This window comes from Sorex araneus, chromosome 6, assembly GCF_027595985.1.
Source record: "Sorex araneus isolate mSorAra2 chromosome 6, mSorAra2.pri, whole genome shotgun sequence".
NCBI lineage: Eukaryota > Metazoa > Chordata > Mammalia > Eulipotyphla > Soricidae > Sorex > Sorex araneus.
Genome location: NC_073307.1, coordinates 130345097 through 130371298, shown reverse-complemented (window position 1 = coordinate 130371298; position 26202 = coordinate 130345097).

The following is a 26202-nucleotide window of genomic DNA, read 5'->3' as shown; positions in this document are numbered from 1 at the left end:
CTACTTTTCTCTTAAGTAGAGCCATACAAAAAAACTGGTGCTTAGATTACTGTAACATTATCCTGAGGATGGAGTGGGATTGAAGCAGAAGGTTGACCAATCCACAGCTCAAGGCACTGTCTGCCAATATTCTCTTCAAAGCTAACTGTGGTTTATAAGGTGGCCAGGAAGAGTTTCACCTTCCTATCAGATGAATTACAAAATCCAGTGGCATGACTTACTTTCAGCACCATGGGCTAAGTGGCAAGTACAAAAAAAAAAAAAAAGCTTTTATAACAACCATTCCTTTGAAAATGCTAGATGTAGAGGAAGCTGAGGCAGAGCTTATCCAGATGATCCAATGATCAACTTCAAAAAGTTCAACTTCATGTTTCAAAATGATTTTGAGAAATTAATTTCTGTATTGAAACATGAGTTAAATTTTAAAATGTTACAGTGGACCTACAATTCATATCAGTCTTCTAAACCAGAGAGCGAACATGAAAACAGGAACTTGATTACTTCAGAAATTCATAACTAGTGTCAGTTACATATTCCTAAAATATCTACAGATAATTTTTCTAAGGGTAAACAAGGACCCAAGATACCATAATACTTCCTTTTATGCCTCTTTTACTAGTTCTCAAATAATCCAAGGAAGACTCTAAACCAAAACTATGTAGGAGGATTAAGTGGTTTCATTGTGGGGAGGCACTCTTAGTGATGCTCAAGGGACCATGAGGTGCTCGGGGTTAAACTGGAGCATCCTAAATGCAAATATGTACCAAATCTTTAAGCTAGCTCTCCAGCCCCTGAAGTTTGCTGCTTGGTTGTATTTTGTCTTGGGATTTCTTAAGTATAATTATATCCCTTATAATATTTATTAAAACCTATAATTTAAAAAAATATTGAAATTCAAGCTTTTATGGGCATTCTTTAATTTATCAGCCAATCCTCTCCCCAGCAGTCGCCAGTAAAAAGCAAACATTTGACACCTAAGGCCCTATCCTTTGCCTTTCACCAAGATTCACAGAACAGTAAATTCTCCAAATGGCAAACCACTATGTTATGGTGCCATCATGGGAATATCTACTCTTTGGAGTAAAGTAAAGTAAAGTAAAGTAAAGTGAAGTATCTCTTGTCACAACCAATATCATCATTATCTTAACCTTCCAAGGACATATTTCAATATCGAGTAGGAAGAAAGAGATGTTTGCTCTTCCTTCTTGTGGGAACTTGGTTTTTTCAAATGTGTATTTTAAAAAATGACTTCATGTATTTGTAAATTTCCAGATCTAAGTTTTATCCAGTGAAAGTAACAAGAAAGGAGCACCAATGCAACATTTGTCTGCAACTGAAGGATTTCGCAGACATAGGTTCTTTTGACAAATGGCATACATAGTGGATGTTTTAATCTGGGAATGACTTGATGAGACAAGGTTTCAGTCAGAACCACAAGTCAGCAACTTCAGCAACTCCCACCAGATCATGGTCACCAGGAACTCAGCCCCAGTTCTAAGAGAGAGGTGCTTTCACTACACGCCAAAACTCATCTGTGTTTAACTATGTTTTCAAGTGCCACCTGCACAGAAGTCATGCCCAGAAAGCTGCAGGAGTCTCTCAGAGATACAGCCCGTGGCCTGAGGAAGTATTTCTTTTCTTAGAAAGCAGTCTTCCAAATAAAGCAGACCCATGTTTCCCAAACCTGAGGAGCTTTGTTCTCAGTCAGGTGCCAGCTGCTGTCCAGCCATGGAACGCGCCTTTTCTAGGCAACAGCCCCAGGTAGGGGGGGTCTCCTAGCGCCCTCTCCCAGGGATTCTCCAGATTCAAAGTCCCCTTAAGGGCAACCAAATCACTCGATCTCTGTCTTTTACACATTCTTCGATTAACTTTTTCCAGACAGACAGCAGAAGATTATGTTTTCAGAGTGTTGCTCTTCGTAAGTGACATTTTGTCTAGATATTGTCAAAAGCGTCTTTGAGAGTGTTCTTTATGTGTTGGGTGGAGAATGAAAAAGTGTTTTGTAGAAGTCTGACTGTAATTTTACAAAAATATCTAAGAAAATTCTGTTTTGTAACTCTACCCTTTTCCAAAGCATAGACTTAGATAGATTTCAAACTTTAAATCATTTATCACCTTACTTTTATTTGCAAATATTTATGAAGCATGTTTATCATGAAGTGCTTGGCATTATGCTAAGAACTCATGATATGATAAAGTGATCTCTGCCTTCATGGAGTTTTTTTCTTTACATAACTCATGGAAATAAGTATAAAACTTTGTATATAGTACATTCCAATTACTAACATTTAATGATTAATTGCAATTTCCAGGAGAATAAAATCTCCATGAAAATAAAATCTTATTTAAAAATAATAGCATGTTCTTCCTTCTTTCTATTTTTCTTGCAGTGTCATTTTTGCAGTAATTAAATATTCATCATGTACTAGACTCTGTGTTTCAGTCTGGGTAATCAGGAATTAAAAACATTTCTAAGGATTAGCTCTTGTGGAAACTATTCTTACAGAAGGGTATTACATTAAAAGACATGCACAAAATGAAATCATAACTGTAAAATAAGATAATATTTATGAAATCCATATTCAATGGTCCTTGTTGGGTAGATGAATGGATGAGTAGTTGGATGGATGGATGGATGGATGGATGGATGGATGGATGGATGGATGGATGGTTGGATAAGGGGGTATTATGATAACATTTAATAGGAGACCACAGAACCAGGGAGATTAAGTTAATTCAATAATTCCAAGTGATGGGGATGGTAGGGAGAAGGCATAAGAAAGGTTTGAGAACTGGTGATGAATTTATAAGTGTTTTGCCAGTCTCTAAAAGTATTCATTAGTATCCACAAGTGTGAACAGAGAAATGTGAGAGTTGAAGTTAACTGTCATTAGATGATAGAGTAGTAAAATAATTAGATTCAAATCTCAAGATACCTGATCTCAGAATGCACATTCTTTTCATATAAACATAGTTCTTCTATTACCAGCCATTTGCCTCCTTGAATATCCCAAATACTTTCTCACTCCAGGGCCTTGCACTTGTTTATATGCTTATGTAGTAGTCTTACTCCCTCCCTCACTTGTGTGTTGAGAAGTGACCTCTTTATTTTTTTTTATTTTTTTTTATAATTTATTTATTTTTAATTAGAGAATCACTGTGAGGGTACAGTTGCAGATTTATACACTTTTGTGCTTATACTTCCCTCATACAAAGTTCGGGAACCCATCCCTTCACCAGTGCCCATTCTCCACCACCCGTAAACCCAGCGTCCCTCCCACCCTCCCCAATCCCATCTCCCCCCCACCCCACCCTGCCACTGTGGCAGGGCATTCCCTTCTGTTCTCTCTCTCTAATTAGCTGTTGTGGTTTGCAATAAAGGTGTTGAGTGGCCACTGTGCTCAGTCTCTAGCCCTCATTCAGCCCACAACTCCCTTCCCCCACATGGCCTTCGACTACAATGTAGTTGGTGATCGCTTCTCTGAGTTGCCCTTTCCCCGGAACATGAGGCCAGCCTCGAAGCCATGGGGTCAACCTCCTGGTACTTATTTCTACAGTTCTTGGGTATTAGTCTCCCACTCTGATATTCTATATACCATAGATGAGTACAGTCTTTCTATGTCTGTCTCTCTCTTTCTGACTCATTTCACTCAGCATGAAACTTTTCATGCCCATCCACTTAACTACAAAATTCTTGACTTCCTTTTTTCTAACAGCTGCATAGTATTCCATTGTATAGATGTACCAAAGCTTCCTCAACCAGTCATCCGTTTTGGGGCATTCGGGTTTTTTCCAGATTCTGGCTATTGTAAACAGTGCTGCGATGAACATACATGTGCAGATGTTGTTTCGATTGTACTTTTTTGCCTCTCTGGGATATATTCCCAGTAGTGGTATTGCTGGGTCAAATGGGAATTCAATATCTAATTTTTTGAGAATCGTCCAAATTGTTTTCCAGAAGGGCTGAACCAGTCGGCATTCCCACCAGCAGTGAAGAAGGGTCCCTTTCTCCCCACATCCTCTCCAACAGCGGTTGCTTTTGTTCTTTTGGATGTGTGCTAGTCTCTGTGGTGTGAGGTGGTATCTCATGGTTGTTTTGATCTGCATTTCTCTGATGATTAGTGATGCAGAGCACTTTTTCATGTGCCTTTTGGCCATTCGTATTTCTTCCTTGGTAAAGTTTCTGTTCATTTCTTCGCCCCATTTTTTGATGGGGTTGGATGTTTTCTTTTTGTAGAGTTCAACCAGTGCTTTATATACCATTGATATCAACCCCTTATCTGATGGGTATTGTGTAAATATCCTTTCCCATTCTGTGGATAGTCTTTGTATTCTGGTCACTGTATCTCTTGCGGTGCAGAAGCTTTTTAGTTTAATGTAGTCCCATTTGTTGATCTCTGTTTTTACTAGATTGCGGGAAGTGACCTCTTTAAAGAGGACTACTTCTGATCAATTTTACCACCACAGTGTCTACTAGTATCTGTTTGTTAAGTTTCTCAATCCCACTAAAATATAAAATGGAACAGTATCAGGCAGGTTCTCAGCAGGACACAGATTCCTGCTATGGTGATTTAACTAAAAGGATCTTCAAAAAAAATGGGGGCATTTTACAAAGGTCATAGGGAGGTTTAAGTGAATTTTGAAGTTCAGGCATCTAGAAGCAAACCTAAGACAGAAGTTATTGACACTTCTTGATTTAGAGAAAGGGACAGAAGGAAAATTGTTCCTGGTATCAGGGCAGCTGAATCTTAGAAGAGGAGCTTGTGGGAAGCTATATTGGTCCTGGTAGAGTCAGTCAATACTGGAATTATGTTCTTGGCACAGGGAGGAAATCTGACCTCAGAGCACTACTCCTTCTCATCTTCTGCATGCCTCTCATTGGTCAAACTCAATAGATCCACTCCACAAGTTTGCAAAGCTGGTGTTATGGTTTGTACTTAGCATTACAGGTACAGAACACACAGAGGGTTCAAGATGTATCTGGGAGAGAAAAATCAGTTAACAATAACTATATACAAGCATTTCATTTGGCTCGCTCACATCATTTCCTCACCACGCAGAACATTTCCTCTCACATCTTGGTTTCTTAGAGAATATGTTTGAATAAATGAATTAGGAAAAGAGAATAGTTGTGTAATCAAAGACTGAAAACAAAGCCACGCGCTCTCTCACTGCCTGTGTTCAGTGGTCTCAGGCAGCTTCTCCCACGCAGGATGACAACAGCAATGGGCTGATGAAAGAGGAAACAAGAGCCGGGCTAGTTGGTATCAGATGCAGTTTATTCCAGTCTCATCTCCATTCACTTCTGTTTTCATTCCCCTGATTCTCCTTGAATTTGTCCCCTGCCCAGTCTCACAGCCTTAGTTATATCCCAAATCATGAGGAGATTGGGGGTAACAATTACACATAGGTGTGGTCATACAATCAACAGATGTAAAGTCCTTCTCTCAGGGGAAGCTTCTTCTAGGACACATTCTTATTCAGCAACATGACCCGCCTGAGGGTGAAATACCATCTAGGGGTGCATATCTCCTTTCTTTAGTCCAACAGCAATTTAAACATTCATCTTAATTCTACTTCTTAATAATATTATTCATTTTGTATGGACACAGTAAGAGATATATTAAGAGATATATTAAGAGATACATTAAGAGATACATAGTAAGAGATACATTAAGCTTATAGGGTGGCTCTCCTGGGGACATTTCTCTTTAGATCTTAGACTACAGTGCTCAGACCAGATTAGTCTTTCCTAGTCCTAGCATGGTTCTAATATAGTTGTTTCTCTTTGTATCATGGCAGAATTTGTCCATAACCATGCTCTTAACTTATAATTAAGTATTATGGCACTTTGGCCTGCCCTATTTTGATGCCAGAGTAGCTCAAAGCTTGCTGTGGGTCCATCCAGTCCCTTGTTGGGACCCTGTATTTTGGGTGCTAGGAGTTACAGGTAACTGAGGCTTAAGTTAAGAAAACAGATGCCCAGGAGTGAATATTATTTGGAGTCAATTAACTCCTGAGTTACAAAAACATAGCATTAACTGTCTTCCTGTGATTATGCAAAAAAGACATTGCTCTGAATTAACTATGCTAAGGACATAAGGAGAAGAGAAAAACAATATTTCACTTACAAATACAAATCCAGTGTCCTTAGAAGGATCTAACCTTACAAGTTAACAGAGTCTGATTAGGGGATAAAGGTGATTGACCGGTTGGGGAAACAGAGAAAAAAGAAAGAGGTTATAGATAAACACAGAGGAATGGGAGTGTCTCGGGAGCATTGTGATTAGTGTTACTCAGTAAACCTAAACTCTCTGTGGCCAGGGAGAAAGGACAAACCAATGTTATCCTACAAATAGTGGCCCAACCATCGAAGTCACCTAGATATGATTCTAATCAAGTACTAGCCTTGTGATAGGAACAGAAAACTAGGCTCACAAGCTCCTTCTAAGGAAGGATTGAATTTCTGTTTTTAAAGTGTTAACTTTAAAAATTACTTCTATAATTTTTCAAGGTCCTATAAATTAAGAGATACAGGTCATAGCCAGAGATATTATAAGGAATTTTCCTTAGCTTGTAATTTAAAGCCAAGGAACAAAGTATTTGACATACTATTTAGGTAACAAGTTGGAGGATGGAGGAGTTGGATATCCACTGCTCTTAAGCCAGTAACTTTATTTGATGTTTAGGAAGGTTTGAGTCACAGAAATATTCTTAAATGAAGTAAAAAGCAGAAGGGAGAATATATTTTAAGGACACAGGTGTACAGTGAGAGATCTAACTAAAGAAACACAGAGTAGGGTCCCTTGGAATTACATCCTACATATCTCTGGAGCTACAGGATTCACTCAATGACTCAGCGAACATGAACTTCACTTGTCAGGAAACATGTTAGATGTTTCTAAGGCAAATGCAAGAAAAAATTTAATCTCTGCTTTTCTGGTCACTCCCTTACAGTGTCTTCCATTAACTTTTGGTATAACGAACCCAAATTCATAGCCACAACCTACCATACCCTGATGCCACTTGAAATCCAGTGTTTATATAAACATGAAGTTCCTGAGTTCCAGGAGGAGAGAATCCAAGGAGATGATGGGGGATTTATAATCCAAGCAAACCATTAAGTAGGTCTACGATAAAAGTCACATGGAAATAGATTCACCCAATTCTTTGATTGTCCAACAGGCATAATAATAAGCTATATTCTTGAAACAAATATGGTTAGTGTCTCCAAAAAGAGAATGGAGGAGAAAGTAAAATGAGGCATTTTTTTTACTATCTCCACCCATTAAGTCTTTTAATGACATCACCATCCTTTTATATACACTCTTATAAGGTATAAAAGAAGAGGATTTGAAGAGTAAAATAGAAGGGTACATAGTGAATACAGTATTCTGACTCTGTTGAAGAATGTCTTGTGAGGATAATACATGCCTTCTCAGTAGTTGTCATTCGAGCTTACTTATAGAATGTTCAGTGCAACTCACCAGAGGACACATTTACCAATAACCCAATAAACATTGCCATCAACAATAAACAGCATAATATACAAATGGGAAAAAGAAAGCCATTTTCCCTGTAATTTATGTTAGCTTCATTATGAACTCTTTACTCCTAAGACAGTTATTAAAATGCCAATTGTAAAAAGTATAAAGTAGAAATGATTTAGCATGAGCTATATAACATATACGGTTAAGTTAAATAAGATATAAAATTATTTCTAAGTCAAAATCCCTTTTTCCAAACATAATTTGTTGCTATAACTACTTAAGAAGATTTTCTTTTTTCTAATCCAGTTTTGACTAATGAACAATTGCGGGGAACACTGGCTGACATATCAAATAAAAAGTCTTAACATTTGTCCATATTAGTAAAAACATATAATAAAAGATATAAGATTTTTTTTCTAAAATGAAGAGCCTTATAAGATGGGGTTGTTCATAATAAACCAAAGAAAAAACTGTCTGGAGTCTGAGTCATGTGGTATTCTGTGGATTATTGATTCTTGCCAGTGGCAATAGTAGTATTGCTCAGAATTTTCTTCAAATATTAACTATTATTTCATCCATTTAGGTTTGTCTTGATAGAACTAAAGAGTGACAGAAATCTGGACAAGTCTAGTTATGTGCAATTGTGCCAATATATAATTTATGCAGAAAATAGGTGTCAGAGTGATAGGTCACAGGACTGAGCACAGGTTTGCATGTAGGACATCTCCGATACATAAACTTTATGGTTTACGTAATGATTTGGTATGGTGGATGCCCTATACCATATAATCCCAGTGACCACCAAGCACAGGGAGGGAGGGAGGGAGGGAGGGAGGGAGGGAGGGAGGGAGGGAGGGAGGGAGGGAGAGAAATGAAGAGAAAGAAATAGAGAGAGAGAAAGACAAAGAGAGATAAAGAGAGGAAAGAAATGGAGAGAATGAAATAGAGGAAAAGAGGAGAGGGATAGAGAAAGGAGTAGAGCGTAAGGAGGAAAAGTAGAGAGGGAGAGAGGAGGAGAGGGGGAGAGGGAGGGATCAAAGTTCTAAGTCACTTCTTACAACATTTGGTGTTGTCAGACTAATAGAAGTTATAACCTTGGATGGATGAAATGGCCTTTCTCTGTCTCTCAAACAGTTGTCTCAAACAAACAGAGACAACACACAGAAAGGCAGTAAAGCCACAAAGGGTTTGATGAGCCCCATGTGGTTCAGAAAAGACAAAGGTGGCTCATCTTTTCTATCCCCTCATTCGGCCTGACCCACAAAACCCTTAAGACATTCCAGGAAAAAATGGACAGTGATGCCTGTTTCCAGAAACTCAGAAAAAGTAGCCCAATGGCAACCTTAGCTGTGGCAACAACAGCTCCCTCAGTTTACAAGTGAGGAAAAATTTGAAAGAGCAATGAAGACCTGTTGGTCAGGTTACAGGTAATCACAGATCTGCAATGGGATTCTAACCTGCTCCCCTCTGCCGCCACAACACACACACACACACACACACACACACACACACACACACGTGGACTGTGATGGACAGACTACTTAGATGATCTTGGGGACCTTATGATCCTCATCCTTCATAATCTGCTGAGGGGTTGGCGAAGGGGAAAGAGGGGAGAAACTGGGAAAACGATATCACTGCAAATCATTCCGAATGATTTTTATTATATTCTATATCAAAGGGGAGATTATTTTATTTAGAATTGACCTGATTAAGTGAATCCCTTAAAAAGTTGGACTTTAGCTGGTCCTAAAGGCACATAGAAGGAAGTTAAAACCAGCTATTCTGGCTAGACTAGAGGATAGCAAACATTTACTCTGAGAACTGGCTGAAAGCTCACATATCAGGAGCTTCAGGTGGCTTCTAGGAGCTGAAAGTTGTCTCTGGCCAATTGCTAACAAGAAAATGGGAAGCTCAGTCCACAGCTGGAAGCAAATGAATTCTGGTAGAACTGAGAAAGTTTAGGAGAGAAGTCTGAGTTCCAAATGGAACCAAAGACTCACCACCGTCAAACTGGTAAGACATGGAACAGAAAGCATACCCACAGAAATTATACAAGATAATATATGAGTGATATTTTCAGCTACTGAGTTTGTGATCATTTGTTTTTCATGCGAAAGAAATTAAAACACTTTCCAATGACTTATGTGAGTAGGTCTTTTCTAATTTAAGGAGTAAAACTTTATTAAATGAGCCTAATTTGAAGAGAAAATGGTGATGGAGTTTAGAGCTTATAAGTAGTACAGGCATGAGCATTTTATAGACTCCAAGGACAGCAAAAACAAAAATCTAAGTGTGGGTTCTTATAAAGACTGTTACAAGGGAATCACCCCAACCCTAATTTATATACTGTGTACCAACCACATGCATTATTCAAAATCACATAAACTTACATCCATACTTCTACATCACAGTATAAACAAACTTTGTCTTGGATGTCCAGTCTGTTTGGCTGGCAATCACTGTCTGGAGTGTGCTATGTGGAGGAGGGTTTGAAAACTTGTGCCTGAAGTTAGCAAAAATAATAAACCAATATAAAGTGATAGCGACAGTCTAAGTGAAGGCAGGACTTAATGGCATCAACTAACTACAGGCACATCTATATTTTTTATAGTGTCTCCATTCTGTAAGCCCAAACTCAAGTCACCATTTAAGCTTATCCTAGAAGGCAACTCAAAGGTCTCAATACTCTCATCCATTCACAACTCTCACACTTCCCTTGCTCTAAGAGTGCATTCTCCTAACTTATTTTCATATTGAATATTAGTAGGAATCAACTGTGTTCTTTCTAAAGTCTTTTTTTTTTTTAAATAATTGGATTTATTCAAGGATTCATGAAACTGACAACATGCACTTTTGTAACTAGATAGACATTAAATGATTTAATTACTTTATATAAAATAGATAAGCTTATAATCAGATAGAGACTAGAACAAAGTTATTAACAAAAGATACTGTAGCACTGTAGCACTGTCATCCCATTGTTCATCGATTTGCTCAAGCGGGCACCAGTAATGTTTCCATTGTGAGACTTGTTGATACTGTTTTTTGGCATATCTAATACTCCACAGGCAGCTTGCCAGGCTCTGCCGTGCGGGAGGGATACTCTTGGTAGCTTGCCGGGTTCTCCAAGAGGGATGGAGGAATTGAACCTGGGTTGGCCGCATGCAAGGCAAATGCCCTACCCACTGTGCTATCGCTCCAGTCCAACAAAAGATAAGGCGATTTCCTTCATTAATAATTTCTTTTTTTAATGTTTTTTACAATTTGTTTCTGAGCCACACTTGGCAATGTTCAGAAGTTACTCCTGGCTCTGCACTTAGGAATCACCCCTGGCAGTTCTCTGGGGACCATATGGGTGCTGCGGATGGACCTCTAGTTGGCCATGTGCCAGGCAAGCACCATACCCACTGTACTTTCTCTTGGGTGCCTTGCTTTCTTTGTTGTTTTTGTTTTTATTTTAGGACTGCATCTGGCGTTTCTCGGAGCTAACTCCTGGCTGTGAGCTCAGGGATCACTCTTGGTGGATTTAGGGCATCATATGGGGTGTCAGGGATCAAGCCTGAGTTGCCAACATACAAGGCAAGAGACTTGCCCACTTGACTATCACTCAAGCCCCCTAATTTCTTTTCTTTTTTGTTCATCATTGAGTTTCAGTCACACAATGTTCCAACATCCATCCTTTCACCAGTGAATATTTCCCACCACCAATGTCCCCAGTTTCCCTCCGTCACGCCTCCTGCCTTAATGGGTCAAATGGAAGGTCAATTTCTAGTTTTCTGAGGGGTGTCCATATTGTTTTCCAAAAAGGCTGGACCACTCGGCATTCCTACAACAATGAATGAGAGTCCCTTTCTCCCCGCATCCATGCCAGCACAGGTTGCTCTTGTTCTTTTGAATGTGTATCAGTCTCGGTGGTGTGAGAAGACATCTCATTGTTTTGATTTGCATCTGTCTGATGATTAGTGATCTGGAGCATTTTATTATGTTCCTTTTGGTCATTTGAAATTCTACTTTGAGGATGTTTCTGTTCATTTCCTCTCCACATTTTTGATGGGGTTGGATTTTTTTTCCTTGTAAAGTTCTACCTTTATGAGAGAGTCTCTTGTCCACATGCCTGGCTGTCTTCCCCAGGGCCCCTCGGAGGGGATGGGCTCCAGCTTCCCTCCCCACCCCAAGAAGAGCTCCCGGTGGCCAAAGACCACTGAAAGCTAGATACAGCCATGCTCGAGGCTCCTCTCCACATGTTTGGACAGGCCTCACCATGAAGGTACTTGCAGAGGAACCCAGGTGTGTGTAATTCCATCAACGACCAACATCCAGAGACTTAAAAGCGAGCTCCCAGATATCTTGTAGCCAACTTCTCCCTGTGGGAGAAACTGGCAAGCTTCTGAGAGTTTTCTGCCCATATAGGACAGCCTTGCAAGCTTCCCATGGTGTATTCATATGCTAAATTCAGTAACAAGCTGGATCTCATTCCCCTGACCCTAAAAGAGCCTCCAGTGTGACATCGTTGGGAGGGCCGAGTCGAGAGAGACTTCTAAGTCTCAGGAAAAGGACAAATGGAGAGGTTACTGAGCCCGCTCAAGAAATCAATGATTAACGGGGATTTTGTGATTCGTGAAAGTTCTACCAGTATCTAATATAACTTTATATTAAGCCTCTAATGAAGGGCTATTGGGTCAGGAAATTTTCCCATTCTGTGAGCTTGTCTTTGTATCTTGTGCATGTCTTTTGGCATGCAGAAGTTTCTTAGTTCCATGGTCCACGCCACCACTGGGGAAATCACACCCTTTGCCTTTTTGAGGTCCCTAATTTCTTAAACTGAACGCAAAATTCATAAGCTAAAAAAAAAGATAAATTGCACTTTATTGTTGCTGGTGGCTTATAAATTGGAGGGCACAAGAAGTAGACTTGAGGAAAGAGCACAGCCACATCTCTGTTCAACCCACTTTGGCCACCAGCTCTACGGAAATTCCTGGTCTAGATCAGGTCAGTCCCAATTTCAGCATAGGCACTGCAGTCCGTTGCCTTTCCCTTGCCTAGAAGAATTTCAGGAGGAGGCTAAATAGTGAAACAAGAAAAGTTTTTGAAACTTATTTAGAATGATGTAAAGGTAGAGGAAAAGAGAAATACATGATTGAGAGAGACCACAGTCCTTTCTAGAGTGGAAATAGGCGAGCAGGGAGAGAAATAATCAAGATAAGCATTCAAAGGAAGAAAAGGGACTAGAAGAACAAGTCTCTCTAATATCTTTATGAGACACAAAGTGACGCCAGCTAAACAATTAAGCTAATCCAGTTCCCTGCCATATCAAACTGCCACATCAGTGAAGTAATGAGCAACTCTGCCATCCTACTTCTGCTCTCTTACATGAGTCACATGCCTTTAAGTAGCCTCATGTACTCAACTAGGCACGTGCAGATGAACAGAGCATGCACAGTTCTAGAAACAAGTGGAACATTTCCTGGTGACAGGTATGGAAACTATAAGATTGGATAAATGTTTTCAAGTTCTGGCCATGAAGCTTAAAAGTCAAGATTTTTGCTTGCCTTTTCTGCAGAAGCAACTTGCCATAGAATTCCATGCCAATTCCCTTTACGTAGGTATCAGACCTTTTCCCCATAGCTTCTCCTTAAAACTTAAAAACTTAAAATTTCTTAGAACCAGGATTTCCAGAATATGCTGACTCTCTGCTTTCTGAATCTCTTGTTTTTCTGATTGTCTTTGTCTCTGCTTTTATACTTATGTTAAAATGGAAATGCTCTTCATTCCCCCTGCAAGTTCTCAACAGCATTCCCTCTCTTTATTTTCCTCTTCAGTCCTTAGAGCACACTGGCTTTCTAGCTTCTAAATTTTTATCTCCTAGTAAACTAGCTGTTTAGGCTTTACTAAGCCTACTTCTGAATTCAGAAAAAAATAGGACCCAATTTTGAACCTCCCTGGATCCCTCTTTTCCTAGGGTGTCAGACTATGCTTTATTTAAAAATAGGATCTTTGATGAAGCAATACTAAGATGAAGTCGTATTGTAATGGGATATGCATTTAATACATTGTATGTAATATACTTATCAGAAAATACAGGAACAATTTTGGAATGATGGCTATATGAATACATAGGAAGATATAATTGCACTGTGAATAATCAAAATATCTGAATCTATGAGAAGTTGCAAGAAGCAAGAAAGAATTCATCTCCTAGAAACCTTAGAGGGAGTTTGACCCACCTACACTTTAAATTTGAATGTCTAGATTTCAGAATTAGAGAGAACCCATTTCTCTTGTTTGAAGCCAGCTAGTGAAACTTTGTATGACAGCCTGAGGAAACTACTACGGATTTCTAAGGTTCAATATAATATTTTGTCTCCCTTATTGAATTCTAAGCTTCAGTAATAGAGGGTCCATATTCTATTATTCATATTTTTATCTTCCCTGAAGTTATACTGTGTAGCTCCTAGACATATGGATGAAAAGATAGATGTGTGGATTTGTTAGGAAATTCATTTATCTGGCAAATGTATGCTAAAAACCTACTCTATATACATTTGTCACATACAAATCTGTACTTTTGGTATGCATCATAAAACAAATTCTTTTGAAAACAACCTGAGCTCAAGAAACATATATGTTTCTAAATACAAAGTCAATAAAGATAGATGGATAGATAAACAATGACCAATCACTAGAAGGAACTTGATATTTTTCAATTTGAATCAGATTATTTAGGCATTTAAAGCAAAACTAAACTGTTTTGATTTTGAGTTTTGGTTTGGAAGTCACACCTCAAAGTCCTTAGGGGGTTAGTCCTGACATTGTGATTGAGGATCACATCTGGTGGTGCTAGGGAGACCATACAGTGCCCAAGACCAAACCCAGGCTTCCCATGCACAAGGCATGTGCTCAGTCCATAGAGCTATTTCTCTGGACCCAAAGATAAAAAGTGAGTTTTAAAATTAAATTTCTAAAACTATAGCATCTTTTTGCAATGGGGTGATTTTAGCCATGTTGGACTAGACCAATAGCACAGCGGATAGGGCATTCGCCTTGCATGTGACTGACCCGGGTTCGATTCCTGCGCCTCTCTCGGAGAGCCTGGCAAGCTATCCGTGGAGTATTTGATATGCCAAAAACAGTAACAAGTCAGCAAGTCTCACAATGGAGACGTTACTGGTGCCCACTCAAGCAAATCGATGAGCAACGGGATGACAGTGACAGTGACAGTGGGATGTTTAGCAAGGTGAGATAGTTTACCAGAGGGACAGTTACTAGTACCCACAGAAAGGAGGCAAAGGTTTCTGCTAAACACTCTACAATGCTCAGGGCAGGTGTTTAACAAAGAATGACATTCCAAGTGTTCGTAACAGTGAGGCTGAGAAACTTTGAAACATAGAAATCCAGAGAACTAAGGAAAGATGCAGAAAGGTAAATGAGTCTGCAACATTAATCAGCTAAGCTAAGCACTATACTGAGATATATGTTCCTACGTTTATTCCCATTTTGCAGTTAATTAAACCAAGATACAAAATCTAAACAACATTACAATACTTAATATTTAGTAAATAATAATACTGTCATTAATCCATATTTAACTCAACATTTTTTCTTTCACATCACCACTGTTTTGTTCAATAAAACTATTGATTTTTGGAGGAAAGGGTACTCTTCTATCAAGGGTGCAATTTTCCCCTTTAGTCTGATTAAAATTATTATTCTGATTTTTGTACCAAAGTAAAACAACAAAAACAAAATAATCTGGAGTAGTCTATTTGAGGTTTTGAACTATAAATTGTCTCCTAGTTTTTCTGTTGTGCCTCTTTTCATATAGTGATATGGTGTTAGATCCATTGTCCCCCTGCCCTTGCTTTGACTTTCGTCTCTTGGTTCTTTTAGCAGTGTGTTTGTTAACACATTGTACAAGTAAAGAAGTCTAAAAACAAATGAATAAACAAAAAACTTCCCTAACTTGAAATTGAACTTCAATTCCATTTTTCTGCACATGTGTGTGTGCATGTGCGTGCACGTGTGTGTGTGTGTGTGTGTGTGTGTGTGTGTATACCCAAGCTGAAACAAAGACTTATGGAGGCCATAGTCATACTGCTAGAATTCAGAGAGAGTGCTGTAAGAAACATGGGCTTCTGTATGGGCAATGAAGTAGAAGCAGTGGGATGAGGGGACACTAAAGAAACATTTGAAAGGGGATAGACTGCACTAGGGTTGGGAGATACAGGCTGAAAATAGACTATAGATTGAACATGTTGACTACTTAATACCTCTGTAGCAAACCACAATACCCAAAAAGAGACAGAGTGCAAAAGGGAATGCCCTGCCATAGAGGCGAGGTGGGGTGAAGGGACAGGGTGGGGGTGGTGGGAGGGATTCGGGGACCAAAATGGGCACTGGTGGAGGGATGGGTACTCAATCATTGTATGAATGAGACATAATCATTATAATTTATAAGTTTGTAGCTCTACCCCACAATAATTCACTAATAAATTGTTTTTAAATAAAGAAAGGGGATAGACATAATAAGTAACTCTCCCTTAAATTCATAAGCCACTTAGAAACACAAGTAATTAAAAGTGATCTTTAATAATACAGAAGTTCCAGAGATAAATAGAAACTCTTGTGGAAAGGGGGACAAAGTACCTACAATGAAATAATCAGAATATGAATGCACAGCAAATAGAGAATGTCAAGTATAAAAAATAATTGAGAAGAGGGATTGGACATACAGTTTGTTCATTCAGTATGCTAGTGAGTGCTTCTTTGTGTTGGATACTATTGAATATTGGATTTGTGAACAAGTAGATGACAGCCACTGTCATGAAATTTATAGTCAAAACACTGTCTCATAATAGTGTGTATGTTTGTGTTTAGTCCCAGTTACATATAGTGGCAATCAGGAGAACAAGAGACTACTATCAACCACATTTCCCTGTTTTCTTAAATTATGCATCCTCTGTCAGTCTTTTCATATTCCTTTAAGGGTAATAGCATAATGCTAATAATGATCTTTCTTGTGTTATAAAAATTGTTCAGAAGCAGGTGATGAGGCTCAAAGAGTTGGAAGCAAAAAAAGAAAATGATGACTGGTATTGTAGTGACACATTCAAAAAATTATCTGGAAGGGTTAAGATCCTTACAAGCAAAAAGGCTGTTACTTTTTTTTTTATTGGTTTATTTTTAATTAGAGAGTCATCGTGAGGGTACAGTTACAGATCCATACATCTTTGTGCTCATGTTTCCCCCATACAAAGTTCGATAACCCATCCCTTCACCAGTGCCCATTCTCCACCACCAGTAAACCCAACATCCCTCCCCCCCTCCCCAGTCCCGTCTCCCCCCACCCCACCCTGCCACTATGGCAGGGAATTCCCTTTTGTTCTCTCTCTCTCTGATTAGGTGTTGTGGTTTGCAATAAAGGTGTTGAGTGGCCATTGTGTTCAGTCTCTAGTCTGTATTCGGCCCGCATCACCCTTCCCCCACATGACCTCCAACCACATTTTACTTGGTGGTCCCTTCCCTGAGTTATCCAGAATGAGAGACCAGCCTCCAAGCCATGGAAACAATCTCCTGGTACTTATTTCTACTATTCTTGGGCGTTAGTCTTATAGTCTATTATTTTATATTCCACAGATGAGTGCAATCTTTCTATGTCTCTCTCTTTCTGACTCATTTCACTTAGCATGATACTTTCCATGTTGATCCACTTATATACAAACGTCATGACCTCATTTTTTCTAACAGCTGCATAGTATTCCATTGTATAGATGTACCAGAGTTTCTTCAACCAGTCATCTGTTCTAGGGCACTCGGGTTTGCAAAAAGGCTGTTTCTAAAGTGACCTCATTGAAATGATCTAAAGGTATATCTTTGTTATCACTCTAAGTAATATCATAATCACAATTTTCTTGTTGCTCTCATCCTCAGATTCCCTCTCACAACTTTAAAACATAGTTTTGAAACAAGTGATTGAGTCAAATTCAGATTATATGGAAAGGCTTCGGATAAATCTCTGAATTAGGTAGACCATATCTTAGCCTCCCTCAGTAAAATGTCTAGAAAAGTGTGAACAGTTTATAAATGCTTATTAAATATTTACTGAACAAAAAATAAGTTTTCTCTTCCTTACGGAGTTATTACATCTTTAAAAATACTCAATTCCTCTTCCTAACATTTTTACTTAGGCACCTTGATTCACAAAACTTTTAACAACAGTTTTGGGTATTCAATGTTCCAGTTACAAATCTAACACTGATGTCAGTATCTCTCCACCAATTTCTTAAAGTTCCTTCTCTCTCCCCTCATCATGCCTCCTTAGAAAACTTTTTATTTTTTTAGTTAATAGTTTAAGCTGCATGGTTCCACTCCTGGTAAAAGTGCTGACTCATGAGTTTGATGAACAGTAACCTTATTTCTAACCACAGAAATATTCAAAACACTTGATCAAGGGTCTTCTCCCATTTTGACAACTGCAGAATCACTCTTGTAATTCCTTATAGCAATCATTCCCTCAAAACGTTTATGAGTACTTAGTATGTATCAGACCTTATGTTACCAGAAATTTCATGAGATGCATTGTAACTGCTACAGTGATTGAATATTTAGTAATACCACCTGGAACATGGTATATATTCTACAATGGGAAGCATGAATCATTTAAATATAATATATTTCATAAAAAAATTATACAACTAATGAAAGCAGACCTCTCCCATGGAACAAATACATCAGATCAGTAAATGCTTTCTACTAAAAGCACACATTCCACAACTGCCTCTTCTTCAAAGATTATTTCAATGGAGAACAGATATTGGTGTACCAAAAAATCTCTGCTTAGAGGGAGACAGCATAGCTCAGACCATTTAGTCATCCACTCGCAAACTAAGGAAAACAATGTTGATTTTTTTCTCAACATAAGGGATAAAAAGCAAAGTTTGCAATAATCAAGACATATGGTCCCCTGGGCACCGCCAGGAGTAATGCCTGAGTGCAGAGCCAGGAGTAACCCCTGTGCATCGCCGGATGTGACCCAAAATGGAAAAAAAAATCGCAATAATTAAGACAATTATATAATCAAGACAATATTTGAAATATATTCTATACATTGCTTATTCCAGTCATATCCTCATCCTATGTGTAATATTGGTGCCATGGTTTCTTAAGGAACTATTTAGAGTATATTCATATTTAATGAAATGAAAGAAAGTCATTATATTATTAAAAGAACAGATGAAGAGTATATTCAATGATTCTATTTTACATGTGTTAATACTTAAATTTCAATGAGCTTTGTCATTTCTTTTTAAACCTATCAACCATAAGCATGAATACTGTATAATTATTTGGGGGTGAAAGTGTGGCAGGGCCACAGTATTATGCAGTATTCCCCACTCTCTGCATAGGGGTTACTTCTAGCACTGTTTGAGAGACCATATGTTGCCTTGGTCAAGCCTGAACCTCCAAAATTTATGGCTTAGTGTTTATACACTCAAAAATCATAAACCTATGCCTCTTTCAACAGTTCTTGTCTCAGATAATAGTGCCATGGCCCCATAGTTGTCCAAATAAGGATATCAGACGTAATATGATGTAGATAGCTATTATATTGATTCCTTGACTGAATTTACTCCCAGGTTGAGGACCATGATGCGCCCCTCAGACAATTTAAATCTGGCAATTTCCCAGCCCAAGTGTTTTGGGAGATCAGTCCTTGGTGATTGTCAGAGGACCCGTTCTAGGTCAAATATGACTTGTTATTCTGCTAGACACAAAGATTTTTTTCCAAAAGGAGTGATCTTAGTGTACTAGTAAAGAAGTTTCAGTTCTTGAGCTTTTTTGACCCACTGGAAAAGTATAATTGTCTCTTGGACACTTGACTCTGGGATAATGTTACCCTGGGATTATTAGGTGCAACATACTGAGTCAAACAGTAGAAAGATGGTACAATAACAAATAACAATAACAAACAATAACAAACAATAGAAAGATGGTACCCAGTGACAATATTTGAGCCCTAAGTGAAGTTATTCCTTGATATTGTTCAGTGATTGAAGTAAATATTTTCTTATTTTGCTTAAACCCACTGAATATGATTTCTGTCATTTGCAACTAAAATTTGCAACATTATCATGAACTCTTACTTTCTTTTCCAATCTAGTAATAAAGTTAATCAACTATATAGCACACTATCTCCTAAATCTCTCCATTTTCCTCTCTCTTCAGTGACTGGAAATGCTACTATTACCCCCTCCATTTTTTTTCTTTTTAATGAAATCCTCATGAATTGCAAAGTTACAAAGTTACATATGATTCAGTTTTAAGTGTACAATATCCCAACACCATTTCCTTCCACGAGTGTCCCCAGTTTTCCTTTTGCTCCCATAATATGACTCTATGGAACACACTTTTTTCTTTTTCTTTTTTCCTATGAGGCATGGTGGTTTATAATCCTATTACTGATTAGATATCACACATATTACTTTACCACCTTTTAGCACCATTCCTAGTCCAGAGTGACAACTTCCTTCTCTCATGGTCATAGTAACCTCTTTGCTGACTTATCTAACCTCCAAGTGGCAAGCTTCCTACTAAGAACCAGTATTCCTGCTCTTCCTTTCTACTGCTTCCTGGCATTAAAGATTCTCCTATTATATTTATTTATATCCCACAAATTAGTGAGATCACTCTGCGTCTGTCCTTCTTCCTCTCACAGTTTACTCAGTATAATACTTTTGAGACATATCCACATATCAGCGAAATACATGACTCCATTACAGCCAAGTAGTATTTCATTGTATATATATATCATAGCTTTTTTATCCAGTCATCTGTTCTTAGACACCTGGATTGTTTTCAGATTTGGGCTATTGTGAATAGTGCTGCAATGAATATAGGAATGCAAATGTCTTTTCTACTTTGTGTTTTGGGTTTGTTGGGGTATATTCCCACAGTGGAATTTCTGGGTCTTATTGAAGCTCAATTCTTATTTTTTTGAGGAATGCCCATATTATCTTCCAAAACAGCAGGAACAGTTGACATTCCCGCCAGCAGTGAATGAGGATGTTTTTGCTACTGTATCTTCACCAATACTGATTGTTGTCCTTTTTGATGAGTGGCAGTCTCTCTAAATTGAGGTGATATCTCATTGCTATTTTTACTTGCATTTATTTAATGATTAGTGATATAGAGCATTTTTTCATATTTTTTTGCCATTTGTATTTTTCTTTGAGAAAGTTTATATTTATCCCTTGTCCTATTTTTTATGGGGTTGGATGTCTTTTTCTTGCAAAGTTCCATCAGTGTTTTCTATATCTTTATCAGGTGAGTGGTAGGCAAATAATCCCTCTCCCCCCAAAATGAACTCAGACTTCTTCCTAACACTATGTATCACTGCATTGCCGTATCACTGTCATCCCGTTGTTCATTTGCTTAAGCCAGCGCCAGTAACATCTCCATTCATCCTAGCCCTGAGACTTTAGCAGCCTCCCTTTACTCATCCTTCCCAGTGGTGCCACATTGGAGGCTCTTTCAGGGTTAGGGGAATGAGACCCATCACTATTACTGTTTTTAGCATATCAAATATGCCATGGGGAGCTTGCCAGGCTCTGCTGTGTGGGCAGGATACTCTCGGTAGCGTGTTGGGTTCTCCGAGAGGGAGAACTAGACTATAAGAGGTCGTGCAGCCACATTCCAGGAGTTTTGTTTTATAGTCTCTGGATCTTAATGGGATTAGGCAGCTCTTGGGGCAGTTTGTAGGTTGTGGCTGCCAAGCTACTGGAAAATGGGGGATCTAGGCGGAAGAGGCCCAGTCCTGATCCGAGCAGGCTTGGAGCTCTCAGCCCTGGGTTCTGCACACCTGGGTTCCTCTGCTGGTTCCTTCATGTGTGAGTTTCATCCAAGGGCCTTGAGCATGGCTGTGGCTGTGTCTCCTGCCCCTCCGCCAGGCTGTCTTCACCAGGACCCCTCGGAGGGGGAGCGGGTTGAATTTCCCTCCCTGCTCTGAGCAGAGCCCCAGCAGTCGAAGACCTCTGGAACCCAGCCACAGCTGGCATGAAGGAACCGACAAAGGAACCCAGGTGTGCCAGACCCGAGGCTGAGATCTCCAAGCCTGCTCGTATAGGGACTGGGCCTCCTCTACCCAAAACACCCATTTTCCAGTAGCTAGGCAGTCACACCCATGAACTGCCCCTGGCCCCATGTAATCCCATCAACATCCAGAGACTATAAAAGAAAGCTCCTGAAAGATAGCTATGCAGTCTCCTGCCTCAGCGACAAGTTGTCTTCACGGGGGCCCCTCAAAGGGAGGCAGGTTGAGTTTCGCTCCCCGCCCTGAGCAGAGCCTCGGCAGCTGAAGAACTAACAATATGTACAAAAGTTAAATCAAAATGAATTACAAATCTCAGTATAAGACCTGAATTCATTATTGCTCCATAGTTGGATGCCTGTCTCATGAGCTGGTAGAGAAGGCAGCTGGAATAGGGAAGGGATCACTAAGTCAATGATGGTTGAGGCATCATTCAGGACGGGAGACGTGTGCTGAAAGTAGGTAAAGGACCAAACATGATAGCCTCTCTGTATCTATAGAGAGAGATTGTGGGGGAATAGTCTGCCATAGACGCAAGGGAGAGTTAAAAAGGGGAGTATACTAGTAGTGGAGAATGTGCAATGGCTGAAGGGTGGGTGTTCGATCATTGTATAACTAAAACTCAGATATGAAAGCTTTGTAACTGTATTTCACAGTGATTCAATTAAAAAAAAAGAGCAGAATTCATAAGATCACTGTATCACTGTTATCCCATTGTTCATTGATTTACTCAAGTGGGCACCAGTAACATCTATATTCTTCCAAGCTCTGGGATTTTGGCAGCCTCTTCTTACTCGTCATTTCTAACGATTGGAGGCTCTTTCAGGGTCAGGGAAATGAGACCTATTGTTACTGTTTTTGGCATATCGAATACACCACGGGTAATTTGTCAGGCTCTATCAGTGTGGGCGGGATACTCTTGGTAGCTTGCAGGGCTCTCCAAGAGGTATATGTGTAAATATATATATATATATATATATACACATATATATGTATATATATGTTGCCTACTGTCTGAACTCCACCAAATATGGTGTGGTAATTATGAAAAATAGCTACAAAATGTCTTATAATGTGTCCGGAAAGCGTCCTGGAGCATGGCAGCAGTTGGGTAGTGCAGGTCAGCTGCCAGGGCTGGGTCCCTTGGGGTAGGGAAGGTTCTCACCTGCCCCCCTCTGGGGTGCCCCAAGTGAAAACAGCCTGGCATGAAGTCCAGTGGCATGGCTATGGGGCCTCATTTTATACTCCCATCTGGGAGAAGCAGAATTCATAAGATACATAGAGAAAAGCATAGGCAGAACTCTCCATGACATTAAAGCTACATGCATCTTTAAAGATGAAATGCCACTGACCAAGCAAGTGGAAACAAAGAGAAATGCATGGGACTACATTAAACTAAGAATCTTCTGCTTAAAGGGAGACAGCATGTCTCAGATCATCCAGCCATCCACTATCAAGCGAATAAAAAAACTGTGTTTTTTTATTCAGCAGAAGGGATAAAATCAAAGCTTTTAATATTTACATTATATCATATTATATAATAAGGCACCATGAATTAAACTTCACTGATTTAAACTTCCTGGCTTACTTTCCTTCCTGAAAATAGATGGAAGCAGAGATTAAGTATGTCTCATTTAATATCATATCCCATTAATTCTTGGTGAACATTTACCTCAATTTTCAGTTTGGGTTTTCCCCCTTTTTGAGCCCATCTTTGTGCTGAGGTAAAAAATATATAATACGATACATAATATGATTGAAGTGACCACCTCCACTAAATGTTCCCCAACTCTTTTACTGATTTCTTTCTTATCAGCTATCGTTAATTTGTACTGATGCCAGGCCACTTTTTCACATGTATTTTTCTAGCAGTTGTATAACTTTTGCCTCAAGTCTCTGCAATGGCATTTCCCTTCTATAAGTCTGTCCCTACACTATATCCCGATTGATTTTTTCTAGAATACATATGACATTATTGTTTTTGGCATATTGAATATGCCACAGGTAGCTTGCCAGGCTCTGCTGTGAAGGCGGGATACTCTCCATAGCTGGGTGGGTACTGAGAGCACAGCGGGTAGGGCGTTTGCCTTGCACGTGACCGGGTTGGGTTCGATTCGTCCATCATCTCAGAGAACCTGGCAAGCTACCAAGAGTATCCTGCCCACAGGGCAGAGTCTGGCAAGTTACCCATGGGTTATTCAATACACCAAAAACAGTAACAACAATGGAGACATTACTGGTGCCTGCTCAAACAAATCAATGAACAGAGGGATGACAGTGCTACATATGACATCACTGCCCTTCTTAAAATTCTTCAACATAATATACTGTTGCTAGTCCTATAATACACAGAAAGTATACCACTTCTAAGTTACTGTATTTACATTTAAAACATTTTAATTCAGAAGAGAGGGCTCATAGTGTTTTTAGGAGTTTGCCTATAGTTTGGTGTAGCTAGGGAGAAGGAAGAGCCAAAATGTAGCAATACAGTTACAGTAGCACGGTAGCACTGTAGCACTGTCATTCATTGATTTGCTGGAGCAGGCACCAGTAATGTCTCTATTGTGAGACTTGTTGTTACTGTTTTTGGCAAACTACCAAGAGTATCCTGCCCACAAGACAGAGCCTGGCAAGCTACCCATGGCATATTTGATATTCAATAGTTACAGTAGTAAACAAAATACATGGATCTTGTTTTCTTTTTTGATAAGTGTGGCAAAAAAAAAAAAAACCAGAGGTAAACCTCCAGAAAACAAAGAAGACTGAGAGGTCTTTCAGAGGATAGAGCATGTCACACTGTGCCTTTGGGAAAGTGTCATGGTTTTCAGAAGACAAAACACTTAAGTAAAAGTTTCAGCCAACCTCTATTGGATTTTGCAAAGGAAAGGCAAGACAGGGCAAGGTAAACTATTTTGAACATTTTTGGTAAGCTTAGTGCAAAAGAGGTGGTCTCTAGTTGTCTGGTACTTGACTCTGATATGATTAAGTCAAAAGGAATATCTCCTACTACGAACAGGGATTGGGCCTCTTCCGCCCAGATCCCCCATTTTCCAGTAGCTAGGTGGTCACACTCAGAAACTGCCCCCGTCGCCGTGTAATCCCACCAATGGCCAACATCCAGAGACTATAAAACCAAGCTCCCGGAAGAGAGCGATGCAGAGTCTCTTGGCCTCGTGCATGGCTGTCTTCACAGGGGTCCCTCGGAGGGGGTTGGTTGAGTTTTCCTCCCCACCCCAAGCACAGCCCCCACAGCTGAAGACCTCCAGAACCCAGCCACAACCATGCTCAAGGCCCCTCTCCCCACATTTGTACAAGCCTCATGCATGAACGAACCAGCAGAGGAACCCGGTGTGTGGGGCCCAGGGCTGAGATCTCCAAGCCTGCTCGAATCAGGACTGGGCCTCTTCCGCTCAGATCCCCCATTTTAGTAGCTCGGCCGTCACACCCAGAAACTTCTCCCAGCTCCATGTAATCCCACCAACAGCCAACATCCATAGACTTTTAAACCAAGCTCCCGGAAGTGTGACATCTGATAGCCTAGTTCTCCCTCTCAGAGAACCTGGCAAGCTACCAAGAGATTCCTGCCTGCATGGGAGAGCCTGGCAAACTCTCCGTGGTGTATTCATATACCAAAACCAGTAACAATGATGGGTCTCATTCCCCTGACCCTGAATGAGCCTCCAATGTGGCACCATTGGGAAGGATGAGTAAATGTTACTGAGACTGCTCGAGAAAATTGACAATCAACGGGATGATGATGATGCTGCTGATGATGATGAACAGGGAGAGGAGAGGTGATTCTGGCTGATTTAGCTTGCACATCAAAATTATGTCCCCAACTGAGCCCTCGTTCTGTAGCAATTGCCTTCTCCTGAGAAGGAACTGTGTCCAGTGTAAGAACATTTTTTAAGATCCCAATTTTACATCCAATGGTACAGAAAATTTTATGTGACTTGCCTTGTCTTGGAATGATTTTACTATGATTTCCTCCTCTTCCCACAATCTAATATCTCCTGGCTGTTCTTAAGACTCTGCTGAGACATGAGTCTATCTGGAAAAAAACCTTTTTGTACTGCTTCCAATTGTATATGATACACTCTTCTTTGGTGATGCATAATAATTTTGTGCATACCCCTCTCAGAGCATTCACTGAATTAAACTTCCAGGCTTACTTTGTTTCCTGCAGATAGATGAAAGCAGAGATTAAGCATGTCTCATTCAATATCATATCCCAGCATCTGACACAGGACTTGGCACAGAATCAGTACTTAATAAGTGTCTGTTGATTGCACGATAAGTGGGATACTAACTTGAAAAAAAATTTATAAAAGTTGATAAATATTTCCTCCAAAAGATGGGAGTTGACCTTTGCTGCTGCTTCTCCCAGAACTGAGAGCAGGTCTTATTGCAGCAGTGGGGGGAAAAAATAAGCAGGAACAGATGATGCGGCATATGCAGCTCTTTGCTCTTTTCCTGCAGCAAAAACTCACTTTCGCTTTCAGGTAGGCCCGGGCTGCTGTGCACTCTAATTCCTGGCCTCCTTGGGGAGCCCAGTGGAAAGACAACTTGGCACCTAGTGAATGAACTGCATTCTGATGAAGAAGGGGAGATTTTCCACCACATCAT